Below are 19,539 nucleotides of genomic sequence, written 5' to 3'. Positions count from 1 at the left end.
TACTTTCATATTTGGATGTCTAAGTATTCTAACATCATTTGTTAAAAGGCCCCTTAGCCTCACTGACTTGTCTTTGCATCTTTGCCAAAGTCAATTGGCCATATTTGTGCAGGACTTTTCTTCAATTATTTGTTCACTGCCATCAATCTATGTTCATCTCTTTGCAAATACCACAATATCTTGATTGCTGTACTTTTATAGTGAGCCTTAAAATCATGCAGTATGATTGCTTCTATTGTTTGTCTTCTTCTTCAGAATTGGTTTACCTATTCTATTTGTTTGTTTTTTTGGCATAAGACTTAGAACCAGCTTGTTTATATTTATAATAAATCCTTCAGGGCTTTTGATTAGAATTGCATTAATCTATAGATAATTGGGGCAAAATTGACATCTTTAAAAGACTGAGTTTTCTAGTACACGAACATGATGTATTCTCTGTTTAGGCCTTTGATTTCTTTCATTAGCCTCTTATAGTTTTCAGCATGTAGAATCTGAGTATGTTCTCTTAGATTTATAATTAAGTATAAATTTGAGCTTAGATTTAAAAAAATTCTCAATATATTAAAAGTGGCATTATTTTTCTTGTTTATTTCTGTTGCTCATTATTAGTAAAAATAAATATAGTAGATTTTGGTCTATTGACTTTGAATCCTGTGAAATAAATAAATAATAAATAAATAAATAAATAAATATATATATATTTAAAGAGTTTATTTATTTATTTATTTGACAGAGATCACAAGTACGCAGAGAGACAGGCAGAGAGAGAGAGGAAAGCAGGCTCCCCGCTGAGCAGAAAGCCCAATGTGGGGCTCATCCTAAAACCCTGGAACCATAACCTGAGCTGATGGCAGAGGCTTTAACCCACTGAGCCACCCAGGCTCTCCTGTGAAGTGTATTCTTAAAAGTTTTATGAGATATCCTGTATATGCAATCTTATCATGTGCTAATGGGGACAGTGATTTAGTTGCTATTTTAACCTGTATGTCACTTATTTTATTTTCTTACCTCATGGCAAAGTAAACATCTTTGCCTTTGTTCTTTGTCAGGGTATACATTGAGGATGCTTGGTCTGTGTGTGTCAGATTCAAAGTCTTTATGTCATTTTCTACGGTGACAAGCTTGACAGACAGCTTGGGATCTTCAATGACTTCTTCTGCTCTCCCCACCCGCATGAGCCATGCCCATGCCCAGAGGACTGCTACCTCAACCTCTCCGTTTGGAGTTGTTACTATGGCTTCTCTGAGTCATTCTTGGCTGAGAGAATAAAGCTCTCCCTGGCTCTGCATTCACACAACAACAAGAAAAGGCAGAAAGATACATTCGAGGTCCTACATTTAACCTTGATTCCTCAGGAGCAATTTCTCTGAATGAAGGCAACATGCAGTCCCTGGGATGGGAGTGAGAAGAGCAGGGCCTGTGAGAAGCAAATGCAGTCATCAACCAAAAGTCCAGGATCAGGTTCGTATCTCAATTTTACTAATTCAAACCCTTCATCTTTTTCCTTTTTACCTTTTGTTTTAGCTTCCTTGGCCAGTTTTACACAGAGAATTGATTACTCTCTACCCTGGCCAAATAAACATGGTTTCCTATGAATCACTCTCCTAATGAGTAAATCAATAGATGATTACTGAATAGTTATTTAACCCTGGCCACACACTGGAATCACCTAGGGAGCACTGGAACCCACTGTACAGATTCTGATTTAATTATCTGAATGTGGCACAAGCATAGATATGTGCTAGGAGTTTGAACACCACAGATTTACATCATTCCTTGCAGAGTGTACTCTCAAAGGAGTAGAGGTTGGGAACCCACTTCTTGTTCTAACAGCCCACTTAAGTGGTATTCCCAAATCTGTAGATGCATGCATGCCACAGGAAATGCTTACCTACCTTACATATACAGTGTTCAGGTCCCAAATGAAAACTTCTACAGTTGGTGAGACATGAATGAACTCTGGCCAAATGTATTTGACTGCATTCCTTATTTCCTAATAAGATTTTCATCTGTACTTTGTAATAAGCTCCAGGCAATTCCTTTGATCTGACCAATGTTTGGGAACCACTGGTAACTAAAATGATAATGCATCAGAAAACATAGACGGGAGGTGCAAGAGGGGAGAGGGGGCTGGAACAACAGGGAATGAAAGTTGGTTGGAAGAATGGGGAGCGAAGTAATACTGGAATTTCAGGTAGGCATTTGATATGAAGAAAGGGATGAGGTTTGGGATGTATAAGCCATATTTCAAGAGTAATTAAAGACAACTGCTATTCACCTTCTGGCTATAGCAAGCCTCACACTGATACATAATATAGACACCTAACATCATGCTTATTTACAGAGAACAAAAAAACTCTGCATTTATTTTTGACATTTTCTCTAAAAAATGGATATCAACATCTCGTTTCTGTATCTTTTTTTTTTCTAAAGAAGATTTTTTTTTTTCCTAAAGAAAAATTCATTATGCCAAGGTACTATGGTGCCTTAAATTATTAGGTCATTTTATTTTTACTTCAGATTGATGAAATATTCTTATTTCCATTTCACTGGTAAAACAAAACAAAACTAAACTAAAACTCAGAGAAAATATGTAATTTGCTTAATACTCTGCAGCAAATAATAAGTGAGGTGAAGAATAGACCCTGATGTGACTGGTTTTAAAGTCAAAGGAAAGCCAAATTTTTTTTTTTTAAGTGAGTAAGAACCAAATCACTTCCTTGAATGCAAATAAAGTTTTGAAAGCATCCTCATAGCTTTGGAAAGTATCTTTGATTAATTCAGCAAAATGCAATTATGTGAAATGATAGGAATGTACTTCAAAGTATAAATGAAGAGATGTGATAGACCAGGAAATAAAAAAAGGGGATAAATAAATTTTATTCTGAGAACACTTCACTCCCTTTACTGGAAAACCTTGAGGGCTAAATGACCAAACATCTACGAAAGAAGAAAAAGCAAACCATCACTAACAACTTCAACAACATCAAGAAAGCCTCTGTGGAGCTTCATATATCTGAGAGAGTGATTAGTGATGTACATCATTTTCAAGAGAGGGATGACAGCATAATGAAGTGTCACACATGGTCAGCAAAGTTAAAGCAAATGGGTGCAATGCAATAGATGCCCTTTTTAATAGCAATGCAGGAATGACCAGCACTCTTTCCACTTTTTGTTCAGATTTTTTTTTCTTGCCCCAACTCATGCATTTAAGCTATCTGAGGTGTCTACTGAAGGAGCTTGTCCCCCAGGTTTGGGGCTGAACCATTTCTATTTTTTTTTAATATTTTATTTATTTATTTGACAGACAGAGATCACAAGTAGGCAGAGAAGCAGGCAGAGGTAGAGGAGGAAGCAGGCTCCCTGCTGAGCAGAGAGCCCGATGTGGGGCTCGATCCCAGGACCCTGAGATCATGACCTGAGCCGAAGGCAGAGGCCTTAACCCACTGAGCCACCCAGGCGCCCCGGGGCTGAACCATTTCTATGGACATAAATGACTAACTGTGTCTTGCCTCGCTTGGCCAGTTTTGAAGTTCTGGTGAGGATATTGACTCTCAGCCTCTACCTTATCCCATCCATAGCCTCACCAGAAAGGATGTCCCATAATAACTGCAGCACCCAGAACTCACTCTCCAAGGTAGAACCAGATGAGGAAGAGTTACCATAATAATTCTTAGATAATAAATTCTTAGATCTGTGTCTCATTCTCAACTAATCCCTATAGAGAGGAAAGTCCCATGGGTTGAGAAAATTTTGTTTGAGAAAGTTTTATAAAGAAGGACGGATGTTTATGACTAGTAAGTCACTCATAACAGCCCCGTCACTGCTATTTCCATGATGAAAGGTTACTAAATAAGATAAGGAGTGTAACTGTCAAGTAATTCCCCTAGTGAATGTTGAGGCTTCTATAGGAGAGCAGAAAATGCCACTGTTACCAACTCAGGTTTGGCGACTCTGCTGGAGGATTTATAAAATGACAATCAATTGTACATTCAGAATGAGCTCTCTTCCTCCCCCACAGAACATGTAATTCAATTATAATAACACTTTTAACAATAATGCAGCACTTTAATGTGAGATTACTTTGCCATCATTAATTAATGCACCCTCTCAAGGACATGCATCTTTATGCTTCAAATTCCTCCAGCCTGCCTCTTGCAGTTTAAAGCAAACCACTCACATAGGCGTCCTTCTTGGTACAAACATTGTGACTCATAGCATGGGGTCAAGTTAGCTTATTTCTGTCAGTATTTGCCACAAATTTCACAATCGTTGTCAAGCACACAGCTTAGGTCGGCATTTTTTTTTTTCTAAATCTATTTTCTGTAGCTCGCTTTTAATTGGAGATTAAAAGTCGGTGAAAAGATTAAGTTTAATTCCACTCAGATGTGAATAGTTACTTGCTCAATCAGCTCTGGCTGCTGAATTCCCATGTCCCAGGCTAAGTACATATTAAATCCACTTTATTTTTAGTTCCTGTCTTCTGTTCCTAGATACTGTAATGCAGAGTTCCCCCAACCCCCCCCAAAAAAAAATCTAACTGAAAATATAAAATGTTTCATCACCTTCAACAAAGTGCCTGGGTACACAAATATCTCGGGAGCTTTATGCTCACCCTAAGAGAGATCTACTTAGGTAATGCAGTGATGGGGGGGAAGTAAATATATTATACAAGACTTTAAAAAATGTTAAGGTAAAGAGGGTCCTTGTGAACTGAACGATAGACTTAATCTTTTTACATAAAAAATAGAATGCTGTTATGAATTTATTGTTACTAAGAATTTCTCTGTCAGGATGTGTTTTATTCACATCTAATATTCATCAAGGACACTGTCTGCCAAGCACTGTGCTGGGTACTGCAAAGTTAATAATTCCCAAACCCACTGAGCATTAAAATCACAGATACCTTTAGGTATTTGTTTATTTGTTTGCAAAATAGATATACCAGTTCCTTTCTTCTGGAATATATCAGTGTCTGAGTAGGAAGTAGGGTAGCCAAGATAGGAATTATGAATATAATAATCTTCTTAGGTGATTCTGATGTAAGCCAAGTGGCTTAGATACTCGTGCTATAGGCGACAACATTGTCTACTCATCTGTATACTGGTAAGGTAAAAACATCTTGATTACCATTCATGCATTAGGTGCTAAGATTTATCCTTGGGGTGAACAAGGTAAGACCTGTAGGCTGACTCTGGCTTTGTTCCTTGCTCTTTTTATGTCTTGAGAATTAAGAATTTTTTTTCTATTTTTATATAGGGGACAAAATCAAAAGAAGAGCAGTATTTCATGTCACACTAAGATATACATGAAATTCTAATGTCAGCGTCTGCAAATAACATTTTGTTGGAACATAGACACACCTGTTTGTTTACGTATTGTCAGTGACTGTTTCCACACCACAATGGCTGAGTTAAATATTTGCAACAGAGACTATACGTGAATGAGAAAGCCTTAAATAATTAATATCTCATCCTTTACTGAAAAAGTTTACTAGCTTTTTATTTATCTCTTGTTCTGCACAAAAAAATTCAAAGTGCATGCTTTACCAAACAAAGCATTTTAGTGAGAAATTGGAAGTGCAGATGCATCCAGAATATAGTACGGGATTTGTTGCATGTCAGGAAAGAAAACTCCAACACTTTATCCTCTGTTTCCAGAAGTCCCCAGCAAGGAAGATGTCCCCCAGGAAGGTGGTTTTCATGGTTTGTCTCTGGAACAACAGTGGCGGCACTGCTTGAGAATGTGCTGGAAATGCACATTCTCAGGCCCCTCCACAGACTTACCAAATCAGACATTCTCAGGTGCGGTCCAGCAATCTGTTTAAACGAGACTTCCAGAGGATCCTTATACACTGATGGTGAATGGGGATCACTGAGATTTGTTATGTATAGAATGATTTTCACCAGGTGGAGAAAATACTGTGTAACCCAAGGTGTAAGTCCATCTTTTTGGTCCTTGCTTGAATGTTGACAGAATAAAAACGTTTCTAAACAACGTGAGAGAAAAAAAAAAGAAAGTAAGAAAAGGAAGGAAGGAAGGAAGGAAGGACAGACAGAAAGAAGGAAGAGAGGAAGGAAAGAAGGAAGGCAAAGAAAATTCTAATTCTGTGTGGTGCCACACAAACTTAGAGTCTTTTAGCTGAGATTTCAAGATAACAGTGGTCCTAATTTTTATGTTGACAGGAGGTTTCTGATAGAGATCAAACACCAAGAGAAATTGAACATGCTTCTGACATCTGACATAAAAAGCCAATTTCTGAGAGGTGAACTACTCTCATTCTATATGCAAAAGACAGAATATCATTAACCTAACTGCTCCCTGCAACTATTCTCTCCTCTCACATTCTCAAGAAACCTAAATAATTCACTGTGAAGATTCTCACCTGTTCCAAACACATTCTTTTCAAGTCATCCTAACTCCCTTTCACAAATATAATCCTAAAAAGACTTAAAAGGACAGAAATCTTGAAAGATGAGATCATCACAGTGAAAAGGCTCTCCAGAGATGGTGGAGACATTTTCAGATAGTGACAGACCACAATTTTTTCCCCAGATCCCCTACGTCATGTTTTAGTTCTTAACTAAACAAACAAACAAACAACAACAACAAAAACAAAAACAAAATAAAAAAAAAAAACAAAGAAACCCACAAATGTATTTCTTAGTGGCAATGATAATCCTAAAAACAATGATGATAATGTATCTTCCATTTCTGGAACACCCTCTGTGCACCATACACTGTTCCAGAAATCCTCCACAGAGTATCACATGTTATTTTAACAGAAATTCAGTGATATAAGTATTGTGTCCACTTCTTTAGAGGTAAGAAATTTTTGTCAGTTTTCAGCTTTTTGGTGAAAGAGGGGTTTGAAGGAGATGTTCAGAAGTACTTAAGTCTCTGGATATAAAGAAATTCATCTGGAAGCAAGAGACAAAATATGCCCAGACTATTCTACCAGCCTCCAACCCCTCCAGCAGAGAGCACAATATAGCTCTGTCCTGAATCCCACATTTTCATCCCCCTCCGAGGCTCAGAAGCTATGAAGGGATCTCACAAATTGTTCTTGAGACCAACACTGACGGGCCTTTCTCTCTGGATAGCACTACCAGCAGCCCATGGGGACAGGAAGTGGCCAGAGCAGGGGCTGTAAGGCAATCAGAGTCCGCATGGAAGAGGTGCTTACAAACAAGGGAGCCATCGCTGTGGGACCTCCCTGAATTCCTTAGGAGCCTAGGAAGCTTATCTTCCTCCTACTCAGGTGAGAGCTGGTAAATACATAGGCTATGGCATGTCTTTTAGAATTGTATTATTATTTACTTGAAAATTGAAAGTGGTCCCACCCCTCCTCTTGCACTATAACTTAGTAGTTTAACATATCCTAGGATTGAAACTGATAGTGGTATTTACGTCAGTCACAAGGACCAAATGCTTCAAAAATCATCTCTGGGAGTAGAAGACTTCCAACTCTCATCCCTGGGTCAGTTCAGAAAGCTGAAGAGCTTTCTACCACTGATTCGCACCACCTCCATCAGAAGTTGGACCTAAGGGAGCCAAGGATGGGTCAGGAAGACAAAGCCAGCTCACATTTCTATCCAACTTAACTGAAGTGTTGACAAAATAGCTCATTATTTTCTCTAACAGAGAGAATTTCTTGTTCTCACGTGCTCTTTCCCATTCTCCTTCTCTGGCTCTCTCTCATACTCACAATCAGATGTTAACACACACACACACACACACACACACACACACACACATTCAGATCTACAAAAAGAGTATACACTTGAAATTAGTAAGGGTATTTCACTGTTAGTGAAATGATTTGGACCATCCATGCATTATTATCCAGGCACCTACTCTGTGCCCTGTACATTAGTTGTCACATTCAGTTACAGTCTAGCTCAGTAAATACTATTATCACTACTTCTCAGAGAAAACCAAGTTCACCAAGTCAAAACAACTTGTTCAAAGTCACACCTAAATTTGATTTGGGTCTTTTGAGTATATATGCTCTTGATGAAAAGTCTCTTGGCTGTAAGTGGGCCTCTTGAAATTGATACTGAAATAAATGTTATGTTACCCTCACATGATACTTACACTTCACTGAAGGCATTTGAGTGACTTTAATTCTTCCAAAATATTTTCAACCTGGTCCTGTCATTTGAAATTCTATAATAAATTTTTCCTTTGAGCAAACCACAGATCCAATTTAGCATAAATAACCAAACAGTTTTGCATTTAAACTTTATTGTCATTGGGCTTTTAACCACATTACTTATGGTGATGCTTCAAAGAAAGAAAGCACAGTTTGGAATACACAACTAAAATTTGAACTCTGAATGTCTAGAGATGAGATTGTCTCTCTCTAGGTCCTTTGTAATTATGGAAGATGAGCTCATCTTGTCTTGAGACTCATCATTTCTGCCCCAGAGCACCTTTGGGAAATAGCTATTTTATCAAAGAAACAATCTTCAGACTGATTATTTAAATAAATACAATAAAATTCTGTTGAACTATGACCACAGGAAATATTGTTGCAGAGCAGCCTTAGACAAGGTTGTGCGTTTGATGGCAGGCTGCCAATCCCAAAACAAGGCCTTCCCCATGATTTTAACTTGAAAGTGAATCTACTTTTTTTTTCTTTTTGTTATTGTGCATTAATCTCTTAAGTTAATTTTAATGTCCTCAAGATGTAAATCTTTTACAATGTGGAAATGAACTAATATAAAATATTCATTGGTTCTGAATAGAACTGGACAATTTCAGCTCTGTCCTACAAGCTTTACAAATGAAAGATAATCTCCATGAAGAATTTAGATGCCAGTTTGAGTTATGACTCTTGAAACAATATAACCTCATGCATATTTAGATCTTGTGTATTCATGACTGTTTTTTGTAGGAACATTTATTATTGGTTGCAATAGTATTCAGCTAACAAATCAGCCCTAAACTATGACTTACCAGACTCCTTCCTGTCAGTTAAAATTTTAATCTTACAGAAGTCTGTCCATTTGTGAGAATTTTTAAATAGACAAGCCCTTTATTTGAATTGTATTGTATATATTGACTCATTGCTGTTTTTTTCAGGAAATGGATCAAAATTAACATGGCTTTTTTTCCAATAGAAGAAAAGACATAATTTTTATATATGTTTACATAAGATATAATTTAGTTTATTTTAAAAATTTAGGGCCAGAAATATCTCCAGTGATGAAATCCTTGAATCATCTTATACTCCACTTAATGTGGTATCCACATATATTATAATTATTCTGCCAAATACCTCTATGATTTAAGTATTATTGTGCCTAGTTTACAAGGAGTCTCAGGCTCCAGCTCCTATCTGCCTAGTGTAGATCATACAGGAATAGTTTCTCTAAATATCTTAACAACCCTCAAAGTTGATCTTTTTCAGTTTTGTTTTATAAAAGAGAACCTTCTATTCAGGTTCTTACACTGTGACACAGTTCTCAAACAGAATGCAACGGCCAACAGCTATTCCTTTTTCCTAAAAATTAAGACTACTCTGTTGCTAGAAACATCTCATTTGTAAACAAGTTTCTCTAAGAGACACATGATGCAAGGTGTTTTCCAAACAATTTTAGTCACAGACTCCTCTTCTTGGCACAACCCCTTATTAAACTCAGAACACAGTCTCTCTCTCCATGAAGCTATGAGAATTTCTAGAGAGATTAAGAAAACAAAACAAAACATGATTTCCAAAAACTTGAGTTCCTTTTAAAACTTTTGTGTTTTCTTAAACACACACACACACACACACACACATGAAAATCATGTTCTTAATGAGTGAGGATATTGTCTTAATATTTAGCAAGAAAATAGTCGTCCACATCAGTTTTAGAGTTCTATGAGAATTACCCAAACTCTTTCAGTGTTTTCCAATTATCATGACTACATATCCAAATGGATTGATCTAGATGTTTTAAAAACTGAGATAAACATTTATGTTTTTTCCTTTCCATATAATACCAAATAATTGATTTGACTATAATTGATCATTTAAAACTTATTTGTCTCCTCTTGGTCATCATGTAGAAATATCTCAACAAATTTCAAATTAAGTCTGTGCTTCTTTGTGTTTCATCAAAATCTGTCTTGCGGGAAGCGACAGAACATGAGCTGTTATTCTTCAGCAATCCTCACAGCCTGTTTCAATGGTCAGTATGCTTAAAGATAAAGAAAGGAGGTAGTAAATGGAGGCAATGATAAAAACAATGACAGGATAGATTTCACAAAACATAGAACTAGGATCTCACTACCTTGTGGAACCAATTTCCTAAACTTGACACAAGTATTTGCTCCTTTACTTCCCTTCCCTTGCTCCTTTACTTCCCTTGCCCCTGTAAATCACCCTCCCTCCTTGGCGCTGGTACTCTTCAAATGCCATATGTTGCTCTCATTATTGTAACTTGCCTGGGGCTGTTATGACAAGTGCCAGATACATGCAAAAATGGAAGGGAATAAGAATGTTTAAAGATACTTCTCCCCTAGCTATTGCTAGGTCATAATAAACATGTTAATGCTTTCAATTTTACTTCCTAAACTCCATCCTTGCAGATTCCACTCAATCATTTTTTTGGTGTGAGTGATCATCAATGCCATTATCATCCAGAAACACTTACTGGATATATGCATGTAAATGCAATTTGTTATTTAAAGCAAATTATACAGCCTGGATCCATTCACCTTGCATTCTAATGTTAGAAGGGAGGCTAAGAGTAGGAATGCGCATCTTCAAAGCCCTCTTCCATGTCAAAAGGAAGAAAGGGTGTGGTTAAGATGATGGACTTGTGTCTCACTTTCAGCCCTTTAGGTTCATAGCTGAGATGGTTTAAAGTTGTACAGGAAATCCTTGTAATTTTAAACAGGGATTTACTGTTTATAAATAAATCAAATATTATTTATAGTATTTAAATTTATATTTAATTTTTAATTAGTTTAGTAAATAAAATTTATAAATAAATCAAATTAATGATTGATTTATTGAGCATTTTTTTTTTTAACTTAGACCTGCAGCCACACTGTAAATGGCCCGAAGGAAACTTCCTTCCCTCAAAAACTATACTATATAAGTCAAACGTAGCATACACTCATGAACACACAAATAAACCCTAGGTTACCTATTCAAAATAATCTACATGCCATCCATATGCTTTCCCCATTTTGGAGATGAGAAATTTAGGCTTGGAGAGCAAATTAGAAGTAGAATCGAAGTACAGTAAATCTCCTGGTTTTGCATTATGTTTCTTCTTCATTGTCTCTATGCAGAAGACAATTCTAGATGGTAAATACATAAGTTCTTAAAGGAAAAGAGCAGGCATTACAAAAAAGGCTGGAAATCAGAGGTAGAAATCACAGGACAGAATAGATAAAAAGAGGAGACAGAACCTGAGAAGTGCTGAAGATGAAGGGCTTAGAATGATATATTTGGAGGGAGAAGCCACCAGATTCCACACTAATGAACCAGCCCACACAAACCCACATGTCAGAAGGAACAGGTCTCTTAGGAAAAATGGTGTGTGTGTTTTGATCTGTTCGAGTTTGAAAAAAAAAGGTAATGGCAATTATTTGATTTTTTTTTTTCCAAGAAAGACCAGACCTTTGAACACTACCCTTGTTTATGCTTGAAATAAGAATTGTTGCTGTCTGTGGAGTTCATCGAGCAGAAAGTGGATTTTTGAAATTTCACAGGTCCTAAATCACTTTAAGATTGACTTTGGTGGCTTCACTCTGCTCACAAAATAAGGAAGATTAATCCTCAACAGTTCCTTTTTTACCACCCAGATGTTATCTCACTTTGTGGGGGATTCAAGTATTTCTCAGTTTACCTAAGAGCTGCACAATGTTGGGTGTATGTTTCTGAGTCTGACATGACCAGAGTTGGAAGCCCATAAAGCTTTCTTTATGGATTAGGAAAGAAAATGAGAACATTTGAGATCTGCTCAAATGATGAAGACTAAGTCCACACATCAGCTACCAGAGCCTGAATTCTGGCTTCCACTATCAGACTGCCTGCCCTCTGCCTTTTAACATCACACAGCATTTTAAACTGCTACCTGTTTTCTTCTTTTGTTTCTTCTTCCTATGAAATAGATAGCTCAGTTAAAACTTGGTTGGACTTAACACTACTTTGGAAAACAAAATAAATACTGAGGCCCTTTTGGCAAAATCATGTCACTGAGTTTGGGCTCTGTTTAGCTAGCAAATGACATGTGGGTCCAGGGACTTAACAATTAACTAAAATGGTGATAGCCAAAGAGAAAGATTCTCTCTTCTGGAAGGAGTGATCACTACAGCACCTCCTGGTAAGCTGTCATCACCTGGTGTTGCTCATATAGATTCAACTCTTGGGAGCTTTGAATTTTATCTGATAAGTCCTCCTTACTCATCTTCTTCTTCCAATCTTGGTTTACTTCTCTGACTCTCAGATGACAAAGCATGATCTAGTGGCACTGGGTAAAGAGTAAGTGTTCTACAGACTGCCATTGATTAACTGTACAACACATTGAGTTTCTTTACCCCTCAAGTCTTCTGTGGGCCCCAGTTTCTTCCTTTGTATAATTCTATGAGAACCATTCAGTTTTGAGAGCCTGTGAAATAAAACTTTAAATCCAAATCTACTGGATGAAAACAAAATGTCTAGAGGAAAGACATTCAGTCTTTATTATGCTTATGTCTTATCTTTACAGAGATAAGACATTTAGTATCAAAGATGATGCGAAATTTGATAGTACTTTCTATCAATCATTTTTCTCTACCAAAATGTTAATTACTGGAACCATTGACAAATCTGAGTGATGTCTTTTCTCTTTCCAGGCCTAAAAAGTTTTGAAAAACTCCTAGGATAGCAAATAGCCAGATTGAAAAAGAGAGAGAGAGATGAACACATAGCTATCCATTTCTGAGCACTTTCTGAGGGTTGGTGTTTTACCATATTATTAACAAATACTGCAATATAGCTGAAATTATCCATAACTTTCATTTTTTTTAATTTACTAACATATAATGTATTATTTGTTTCAAGGGTACAAGTCAGTGATTCATCAGTCTTACACAGTTCATAGCACTCAACATAGCCCATACCCTCCCCAATATCCATCATTAGCCACCTCATCCCTCCCATCCACCCCTCCCCTCCGGCAGCCCTCCGTTTGTTACCTGTGATTAAGAGTCTCTCAGGGCACCAGGGTGGCTCAGTGGGTTAAAGTCTCTGCCTTCTGTTCAGGTCATGGTCCCTGGATCCTGGGATCGAGCCCATCAGGCTCTCTGCTCAGCAGGGAGCCTGCCTCCTCTTCTCTTTCTCTGTCTGCATCTGCCTAATTGTGATCTCTGTCTATCAAATAAATAAAAAATAACCTTAAAAAAGAAAAAGTCTTTTATGGTTTGTCTCTCTCCCTGGTACAATCTTGCTTCATTTTTCCCTCCTTTCTCCCCATTAACCCCACCCTGTCTCTCAAATTCCTCATACCAGAGAGATCATATGATAATTGTCTTTCTCTAATTGAATTTTTTCACTAAGCATAATACCTGGTAGTTCCATCCATGTCATTGCAAATGTCAAGATTTGGGGGGTGGGGTTGATGGCTGCATAGTATTCCATTGTATATCTATATAGATATAGATAGATATAGATGATATAGATATAGATATATACCACACCTTCTTTATCCATTCATCTGTTGTTAGATATCTAGGCTATTTCCATATTTTGATTATTGTGGACATTGCTGTTATAATCATGAAGGTGTGCATGCCCCTTCAGGTCACTACATTTGTATCTTTAGGATAAATACCCAGTAGTGCAATTGCTGGATCATAGGGTAACCCTACTTTCAACTTTTTGAGGAACCTCCATACTGTTTTCCAGAATGGCTGCACCAGCTTGCTTTCCCACCAACAGTATAGGAGGGTTCCCCTTTCTCCGCATCCTCACCAACACCAATCATTTCCTGACTTGTTAATTTTAACCATTTTGACTTGTGTGAAGTGGTATATCACTGTGGTTTTGATTTGTATTTCCCTGATGATGCCAAGTGATGTGGAGCACTTTTTCATGTGTCTGCTGGCCATTTGGATGTCTTCTTTGCAGAAAAATCTGTTTGTGTCTTCTGCCCATTTCTCGATTGGATTATTTGTTCTTTGGGTGTTGAGGTTGAGCAGTTCTGTGTAGATCTTGGATCTTAGCCCTTTATCTAATACGTCATTTGAAAATATCTTCTCCCATTCTGTCAGTTGTCTTCTGGTTTTGTTAACTGTTTCTTTTGCTGTGCAAAAGCTTTTGATCTTGACGAAGTCCCACCAGTTCATTTTTGCTCTTGCTTCCCTTGCCTTTGGCGACATGTCTAAGAAGAAGTTGCTGTGGCTGAGGATGAAGACATTGCTGCCTGGGTTCCCCTGAAGGATTTTGATGGTTTCTTGTCTCACATTGGGGCCTTTCTCTTCAACCATTTGTTGAAGAAACTTTTTTCCATTGGACATTCTTTCCTGCTTTGTTGAAGATTAGTTGACCATAGAATTGAGAAACCATTTCTGGGCTCTCAATTCCATTACATTGATCTATGTGTCTGTCTTTGTGCCAATTGTCTTGATGATTACAGCTTTGTAACAGAGCTTGAAGTCCAGAATTGTGGTGCCAATTGTCTTGATGATTACAGCTTTGTAACAGAGCTTGAAGTCCAGAATTGTGATGCCACCAGCTTTGGTTTTCTTTTTCAACATTCCTCTGGCTCTTCAGCATCTTTTCTTGTGCCATATAAATTTTAGGATTATTTGTTCCATTTATTTGAAAAATGTTATGGTATTTGGATAGGAATTGCCTTAAAAGTGTAGATTGTGCTAGGTAGCACAGACATTTTCACAATACGTGTTCTTCCAATCCATGAACTTAGAAGGTTTTTTCCATTTATTTGTGTCTTCCTCAATTTCTTTCATGAGTATTCTACATTTTTTTTAAGGACAGATTCTTTGCTTCTTTGGTTAGATTTATTCCTAGGTACCCTATGGTTTTGGGTGCAATTGTAAATGGGATTGACTCTTTAATTTATCTTTCTTCTATCTTGGTGTTGTTGTATAGAAAAGTAACTAACTTCTGTGAGTTGATTTTAGATCCTGACAATACTGAATTCCTGTATGAGATCTAGCAATTTTGGAGTGGAGTCTTTTGGATTTTCCACAAAAAGTATAATGTCATCTGCAAAGAGTGAAAGTTTGACTTCTTCATTGCCGGTTTGGACTCCTTTTATTTCTTTTTGTTATCTGACTGCTGAAGTTAGGACTTCAAGTAATATGTTGAATAGCAGTGGTGATAGTGGACTTCCTGACCATGTTCCTGACCTTAGGGGAAAAGCTCTCAGATTTTCCCCAGTAAGAATGGTATTCGCTGTGGGTTTTTCATAGATGGCTTTGATGATATTGAGGTATGTTCCCTCTATCCCTACACTGTGAAGACTTTTGATCAAGAAAGGATGCTGTACTTTGTCAAATGCTTTATCAGCATCTATTGAGAGTATCATATGTTCTTGTTCTTTGTTTTATTAACATATTGTATCATACTGTTTGATTTGCAGATGTTGATAATTTTTAAATAAGCTATTAGAATGCAGAAACCAGGGAGTCAAGAAGGCAGAGAAGTAGCAGGCTGAAACTACTTCAGGTAGCAGGAGATCAGCTAGATAGCTTACCTAAAGATTACAAACACCTACAAATGCAACAGGAAATCGAAGAGAAGAAGAACAGCAATTCTAGAAACAGAAAATCAACCACTTTCTGAAAGTTTATCTAATATATATATTTTTTCTTTTGTATATTTTTCTTTATTCATTTTCTTTTTTTAATTATTTCTTTTTTTTTCTTTCTGAACCTCTTTTTATCCCCTTTCTCCCCCCTCACGATTTGGGATCTCTTCTGATTTGGTTAAAGCATATTTTCCTGGGATTGTTACCACCCTTTTAGTATTTTACTTGCTCCTTCATATACTCTTAACTGCACAAAATGACAAGATGGAAAAATTCACCACAAAAAAAAAGAACAAGAGGCAGTACCAAAAGCTAGGGACCTAATTAATACAGACATTGGTAATATGTCAGATCTAGAGTTCAGAATGACAATTCTCAAGGTTCTAGCCGGGCTCGAAAAAGGCATGGAAGATATTAGAGAAACCCTCTCGAGAGATATAAAAGCCCTTTCTGGAGAAATAAAAGAACTAAAAACTAACCAAGTTGAAATCAAAAAAGCTTATAATGAGGTGCAATATAAAATGGAGGCTCTCACTGCTAGGATAAATGAGGCAGAAGAAAGAATAAGCGATATAGAAGACCAAATGACAAAAAATAAAGAAGCTGAGCAAAAGAGGGACAAACAGCTACTGGACCACGAGGGCAGAATTCAAGAGATAAGTGACACCATAAGATGAAACAACATTAGAATAATTAGGATTCCAGAAGAAGAAGAAAGAGAAAGGGGAGCAGAAGGTCTATTGGGAGAATTATTGGAGAGAATTTCCCCAATATGGCAAAGGAAACAAGCATCAAAATCCAGGAGGTGCAAGAACCCCCCTCAAAATCAATAAGAATAAGCGCACACCCCGTCACCTAATAATAAATTTACAAGTCTTAGTGACAAAGAGAAAGTCCTGAAAGCAGCCTGGGAAAAGAAGTCTGTAACATACAATGGTAAGCAGACTTATCCACAGAGACCTGGCAGGCCAGGAAGAACTGGCATGATATATTCAGAGCACTAAGCGAGAAAAAAATGCAGCCAAGAATACTATATCCAGCTAGGCTATCACTGAAAATAGAAGGAGAGACTAAAAGATTCCAGGACAAACAAAAACTGAAAGAATTTGCAAACACCAAACCAGCTCTACAGGAAATATTGAAAGGGGCCCTCTAAGCAAAGAGAGACCCTAAAAGTAGTAGATTACAAAGGAACAGAGACAATATACAGTAACAGTCATGTTACAGGCAATACAATGGCACTAAATTCATATCTCTCAATAGTTACCCTGAATGTGAATGGGCTAAATGCCCCAATCAAAAGACACAGGGTATCAGTATGGATAAAAAAACAAAACCCATCTATATGTTGCCTCCAAGAAACTCATTTAGACCCGGACACCTCCAGATTTAAAGTGAGGGGGTGCAAAACAATTTACCATGTTAATGGACATCAGGAGAAACCAGGAGTGCCAATCCCTATATCAGATCAATTAGATTTTAAGTCAAAGACTATAATAAGAGAAGAAGAAGGACACTATATCATACTCAAAGGGTCTGTGCAACAAGAAGATCTAACAATTTTAAATATCTATGCGCCTAATGTGGGAGCAGCCAACTATATAAACCAGTTAATAACAAAATCAAAGAAACACATCTACAATAACACAATAATACTAGGGGACTTTAACACTCCTGTCACTGAAATGGACAGATCATCCTAGCAAAAGATAAGCAAGGAAATAAAGGCCTTAAATGACACACTGTACCAGATGGCCATCACAGATATATATTCAGAACATTTCATCCCAAAGCAACTGAATACACATTCTTCTCTAGTGCACATGGAACATTCTCCCGAATAGATCATATCCTCTATCCTAAATCAGGTCTCAACTGGTATCAAAAGATTGGGATCATTCCCTGAATATTTTCAGACCACAATGCTCTGAAGCTAGAAATCAATCACAAGAGGAAATTTGGTAAGAACCCAAAAACATGGAGACTAAACAGCACCCTTTTAATGAATGAAGGGATTAACCAGGAAATTAAAGAAGAATTGAAAAAATTCATGGAAACAAATGATAATGAAAACACAATGGTTCAAAATTTGTGGGAGACAACAAAGGCAGTCCTGAGAAGAAAATATATAGCGGTACAAGCCTTTCTCAAGAAACAAGAAAGGTCTCATGTACACAACCTAACCCTACACCTAAAGGAGCTGGAGAAAGAACAAGAAAGAAAACCTAGACCAGCAGGAGAAGAGAAATCATAAAGATCCGAGCAGAAATCAATGAAATAGAAACAAAAAATAAAAAACAATAGAACAAATCAATGAAACTAGGAGCTGGTTCTTTGAAAGAATTAATAAGATTGATAAACCCCTGGCCAGACTTATCAAAAAGAAAAGAGAAAGGACCCAAATAAATAAAATCATGAATGAAAGAGGAGAGATCACAACTAACACCAAAGAAATACAAACTATTATAAGAACATACTATGAGCAACTCTACGCCAACAAATTTGACAATCTGGAAGAAATGGATGCATTCCTAGAGACATATAAACTACCACAACTGAACCAGGAAGAAATAGAACACCTGAACAGACCCATAACCAGTAAGGAGATTGAAACAGTCATCAAAAATCTCCAAACAAACAAAAGTCCAGGGCCAGATGGCTTCCCGGGGGAATTCTATCAAACATTTAATGAAGAACTAATTCCTATTCTCCTGAAACTGTTCCAAAAAATAGAAATGGAAGGAAAACTTCCAAACTTATTTTATGAGGCCAGCATCACCTTGATCCCAAAACCAGACAAGGATCACATCAAAAAGTAGAACTACAGGGGTGCCTGGGTGGCTCAGTGGGTTAAGCCGCTGCCTTCGGCTCAGGTCATGATCTCAGGGTCCTGGGATTGAGCCCTGCATCGGGCTCTCTGCTCAACAGGGAGCCTGCTTCCCTCTCTCTCTGCCTACTCTCTATCTACTTGTGATCTCTCTGTGTCAAACAAATAAATAAAATCTTAAAAAAAAAAAAAAGGAGAGCTACAAACCAATATCATTGATGAACACAGATGCAAAAATTCTCACCAAAATACTAGCCAATAGGATTCAACAGTGCATTAAAAGGATTATTCACCACGACCAAGTGGGATTTTTTCCAGGGTTGCAGGGTTGGTTCAACATGCGCAAATCAATCAATGTTTATACAACACATTAATAAAAGAAAGAACAAGAACCATATGATACTCTCAATAGATGCTGAAAAAGCATTTGACAAAGTACAGCATCCCTTCCTGATCAAAACTCTTCAAAGTGTAGGGATAGAGGGCACATACCTCAATATCATCAAAGCCATCTATGAAAAACCCACCGCAAATATCATTCTCAATGGAGAAAAACTGAAAGCTTTTCTGCTAAGGTCAGGAACACGGCAGGGATGTCCATTATAACCACTGCTATTCAACATAGTACGAGGTCCTAGCCTCAGCAATCAGACAACAAAAGGAAATTAAAGGCATCCAAATCAGCAAAGAAGTCAAACTATCACTCTTTGCAGATGATATGATACTGTATGTGGAAAACCCAAAAGACTTCACTCCAAAACTGCTAGAACTTGTACAGGAATTCAGTAAAGTGTCAGGATATAAAATCAATGCATAGAAATCAGTTGCATTTCTCTACACCAAGAAAAGACAGAAGAAAGAGAAATTAAAAAGTCCATCCCATTTACAATTGCACTCAAAAGTATAAGATACCTAGGAATAAACCTAACCATAGAGGCTAAGAATCTATACTCAGAA

Source organism: Mustela putorius, unplaced genomic scaffold, assembly GCF_011764305.1.
Source record: "Mustela putorius furo isolate JIRA1106 unplaced genomic scaffold, ASM1176430v1.1 tig00003867_pilon_pilon_pilon, whole genome shotgun sequence".
NCBI lineage: Eukaryota > Metazoa > Chordata > Mammalia > Carnivora > Mustelidae > Mustela > Mustela putorius.
This window is presented reverse-complemented; position numbering follows the sequence as displayed.